This window comes from Ptychodera flava, chromosome 5 (genome assembly GCF_041260155.1).
Source record: "Ptychodera flava strain L36383 chromosome 5, AS_Pfla_20210202, whole genome shotgun sequence".
Taxonomy (NCBI): Eukaryota; Metazoa; Hemichordata; class Enteropneusta; family Ptychoderidae; genus Ptychodera; species Ptychodera flava.
In genome coordinates, this window is record NC_091932.1 from 40084118 (window position 1) to 40089026 (window position 4909).

General features: G+C 35.1%; 1 protein-coding gene across 3 annotated transcripts in view; it reads right to left on the reverse strand.

The window, feature by feature from the left end:
* Positions 1-4755, reverse strand: part of LOC139133918 (uncharacterized) — a 44520-nt gene extending 39765 nt beyond the window's left edge. For all 3 annotated transcript variants that reach the window (XM_070700706.1, XM_070700704.1, XM_070700702.1), the window contains exon 1: positions 4654-4755. The gene's annotated coding sequence lies outside the window, so the exon portion shown is untranslated. The remainder of the gene's footprint in view (positions 1-4653) is intronic.
* Positions 4756-4909: the final 154 nt, after the last annotated feature.

The window sequence follows — 4909 nt, forward strand, 5'->3', positions numbered from 1 at the left end:
GAACTTGTCTCGTCAAGTGTACAATTTATCTCTCGTTTATGTTTTCATACCTGTCATCAATCCATGTATAAATTTTAAATAGCATTTAAATACACAATCTTGGTGTCTTTCTTGGTGTCTTTATTACTCCATTGTAACTTGAAATTAAAAATTAACTTGACATCTAAAAATATCTAATATCTGTTCAGCTGGTTGTCATATTTTGAAGGCCTTGTTTGTGTTTTATTTAGATAAATTATGTCTAGAAGTAAAGACAATTATTTCTACTGAAACATAGGGATCTGGCTATGACACACGTTGATTAACAACATGGAAATTTAGTGATTTTAACTTTCATCTTGGAATTGAATACACAGAACTCCAAATACTATCTATCCATGCCTATCAATTGGACAAGTCACATTTATATTTAGTCATCTAGGTCACAGAAGAAAGTGTCTTCAGACTAAAATGTATTTATAGTGATCTGGTGTTCCAATATGGCAGGCTACTTAACACTATTTTTTTTTATAGATCAACACATAAAAATACTATTTTGCATTGGATAGAATGAAAAAAAATGGTCATTTTGAAAATTCATAAATGAGTGCAATACAGTTAACTGCTTGTCCAAGAATCAAAATGGCTGTCTGCAATGGGTAGATCCAGTTCCGTCAATTTAGACCTGTTTTCAATGCTAATGGCTTGAATGTTCTCTTTCCCATTAAACCATCTCTTTCTGGTTAAAGTCTACTAAAACTATAACTATTGCAGATAGATTCAACTGTGCAGGCATAAACAATTTTATTTTGGTCAGAATGTCAGTAACATTGAACTAAATCCATCTCATCTGGCAGGACAGGTCAACAAGCATAAATTTCCACCGGTAAAAATTTTGGCAAAACCTGTCCAAAGCATGCTAGTAACTCTAGCCTGATAAAAACATCACAAAATTTTGCAGCCTTGAAAAGGATCCAGAAGTAGCTATTAGGTTGAATTTTAAAGTGTTCTCCTCATAAAAAGTATTTTATTTGAAGTAATGTCTGTTTTCAAAATTCATCACTTTGAAAACTGTTCAAACTAAAAATAGTGATGTTACAATTTTGATGCGGTCATACCGAAATAAAACGTTATTACTTCACAACAGAAAATACATTTTTCCTTTAATGTACCACATACCAGTACAAGAAACCTAAAACTGACCTGAATCTGATTTTTTTGTTATTTTGATCAAAGCTACCATTTGTATAGAGTTATCACAACAATTTGACTTCAGTCATGACCCTAGCCAATACAGAGCAGTATGTTTGCTTGGGTTGTAAAACTATTCTAAGAGACTTGGGTCAAAGGTCACAGCAATCCTGCTGTCTGCCTATGCAGGGACTGGCTGCATCTAATGACACGATAATGGAATCTCCGGTGCTAAAACTTTTATTTTCCACAGATGTGAAAACTTTGCTCTAATCAGCTGATGTATATGCACTCACTTGGTTTTGATAATGAGACAAATATTTCACACTAACAGTTTATGAAACTTTATCACATCCTCTAATTCAATCAATATTCCATTATTTGAACCATTATTTGATAGTTTTCGATTTGTTCAGCATAGTGGACAGAATGATGGCAAACAATCAAATTCAGAGCTGTATACAGTACACTTTGATCTGTGTACAGTACAATCTCACAAAAAGGCCAAGCATAAAACTTTTCATACAAATTAAACTTTCTTTCTCAGTTTTTATAATTTCTCTAGAGAGCGTATCTGAAACATCTACATTGGATGTGTTACATTAGCTTTGCAGGATGCATAGATCGTGCAAGCTGCTTTACCCCAGGCTTTACCCATTACTGTATACGTGTTTTTGGGCAGTACCCTGGATATGACCTTCAACCCCTACAAGGAGTCTTGTTACCATGGCTACTTCCTGTGATAAAAGTAGAAACAAAATCTGAACCAATCAAACTGGGAACACATTCCAAAAACAATGCTCTGTCACTACTGACAGGCAAACTAATTAGTACTAATTACAAACTTTAAGGTAAAATTTGTTCCTATTTACACTGAACAACACATATTGCATTGCATATTGCCAGTATGAGGCTGTGGTAATTACCCTATATTCTGCTGACCTAGGCACAACGTAGAGACACACAAGAATGCATATGGAAACATTTGGGAGTACATTTCAAAAAGTGAACCTTGTCACTATCATGAACAATGATCCGCTGAAAGTTACAGAACATGAATGCCTATGATGAAGCTGTTGTGCTAGCCAGGACATTTTATTCCAGAATTTAAAGAATACAGTCGTAAACCATGGTGTACACTGTTGTAAACTTTCCCAAACTGTGAAACGATGAAGTGGTTCTATTTCTAAAATACAAACTCTATAAACTATGATTGCTTCAGCCTGACCTATGATGATTAGTTCTAGGCCATGAAATAAAACAGGAATGCAATGTCAAAACATGTTGCCAGAATAGGGACACTCATTTTGATAACAATTTTTGAGGCATCATGATACCGGTACACAATTGCTAAATGTTACACACACTACTACCATAACACAAATTATTGATACTTACTACTAACAGACAAATTAAACCTTCAGTTGGAATTTTATTCTGTGGAGAAGTAAATGTGACTTTGAGTCACACATGACTTTAAAATTTTTTACCTTCATGCAAACAGTGACAACCCATTTTTCTCGCTTGATTCACAGATTTTGCGAACAGAGAAGTTCAGTACAAGACAACTTTTCACACTTGGGTCTTCTCCGACCAGCTATCTTATCCCTCCCCCTCCCAAGATATCCCTACAGAACACATACAGAACACATACCTTGCTATGTAATATGAATTTTTGTACCCCCCCCCCCCCCAGCACAGTTTGTTTGAGAAGATCAGGTGGCAGATTCTCTCGTTTTTTGGTTTTTTTTACTTTTGCATGACATGCATCACCAAAGTGTGAAAAGATTGATGATCAGATAAGTTTACTGCTTAAAACTTTTCATTAACATTTGAAGTTTTTACAAATTATTTAAAAAAAAAAGTTATTTCCATTCCCACATTGGTAACCTAGGATTCTTTGACTACCTCACTACATGGCAGGTTCTTGACGATCTCACAATAAGTTCTGCTGAAAATGAATTGATTTTCTGACTGCTATTCATGATCTGATATTAACAACATCACTGACTATCAAGGTTCCTTTTAAAAGTGAAAGAGTGGATTTCAATACAGGGAAAACAAAGACAAGAGGAGCTAATGTTGTAGTTCTGATCAGACAGAGCAACCAACGAAAGCTTTCATGATCTCTTTCACCTGTATCTCAATTTTATGGCTTGCATCGATGAAATGACTACATTACAATGTTATGATCCTATAAATCATTGAAACATTTCCACTTCATGGGAAAAATTACATCATTGGCCGATTTAACTTTCCTGTAACTTTTTGAGGGACAATAGAACTATCCTTATCACAATATCACATCACACTTTTATGGCAGAAAGTGTTCAACAATGCAAACCTCTTTCCTGAAGGAATATTGCTTTACTAAACTGGTTTTAAAAACCAGGCAATATAACTTACAAATGTTTCATTAAATAAGTAAATATATAAACACTAATTCTCATTCTGTTTCACATTCCTGTAAAATCTTCAAGTTTTTCAATGGGAGAGTACTCTTTTCACTGCCATTTCATCCATTCCTTTTTTTAACTGTTAATTTTTTTGTCCCCGCTATCAAAGTCAACATCACAACCATCATCATCAGTATCATTGCCATGCACCCCACCATCGATCGTCTCATTTGTTTTTTCTGGTCTTGGTAAATCAAAATTGTTATAAATTTGTCAATACTGTACTTCTACTGTGACAGACCAACCACCCAAAGTTTTTTTTTAATAAAATATAGAAAAATCATCGAAAACAACTCTAAAATTGATCTTCAGGATCCAAATGATAATCTTACAAGTTCTAACACTAATTTCCAAATTACGAATAATGAATGTCTCTGCAACAATGCCTGTCAACTGAAACCCTGCTTGGCTGTGGGTGGAGGGACAGTGGCTGTACTAACTCAGTGCGGCTATTTTTGTCAAATGAGCCATTGCCATTGCAAAAGTAGTCATTTAAATACCGATGACACACCCTGCTCGAAGCAGCTGACGAAAAAGCAGCATCAACAACTCCCTGTATAGTGTTACATTCCTATCACAGCCATGACATATCAACGCATGAAATTCGAGATGACAGCTTGAGAGTCTGAGTGACATCATCTTCACGCACGAAAAATACACTGACATCAATAACTATGAAAAATACGCACAGCAAAAGTTGTCACTTCTCTAGGTAGTCTTTATAGAAGCATTTTGATATCTTCCGTCATAAAGTATAATTCTCTGCATAAAAACTTTGTTCCAGTATGTTTGATAAAAGACTGTCTCGAGGGGGCCCAGTTCAAGAAGCTTGCATTGCTATGACGTATGACTGCACCACTCACTTTGTATCCACTTCAGCAAAAACTTTCACCTATAGTGTGCAAATGAGCAAGGTTTTGCTGACTAAAAGAGCTACGGCATAAAGCCATCCTTGAAACCACGCGTAAAATATTTGAGGGTTAAATCGTCAGAATTTACAGGTAGAATATATAAACACATCACTTACCTTACAAGCTTCTATACGCCATGTTGCATACTGCTACTTCTGTACCTCCTACGTCATTAGCATATGCACGACCTTTCAACTTTGTCCAAAAACAGCTGTACCTCGAAAGTGTGAATAAATTAAATAGACAAACCTTTCGTTCAACCTTTCTAAAATTATCATTTCAAGGAATTAAGCATATTCCATTTTAATTTTACCGATACAAGTCTTCTTTTGTAGTATAAAACAGCACCGATGGTTTGAACTTTGAGCTTTG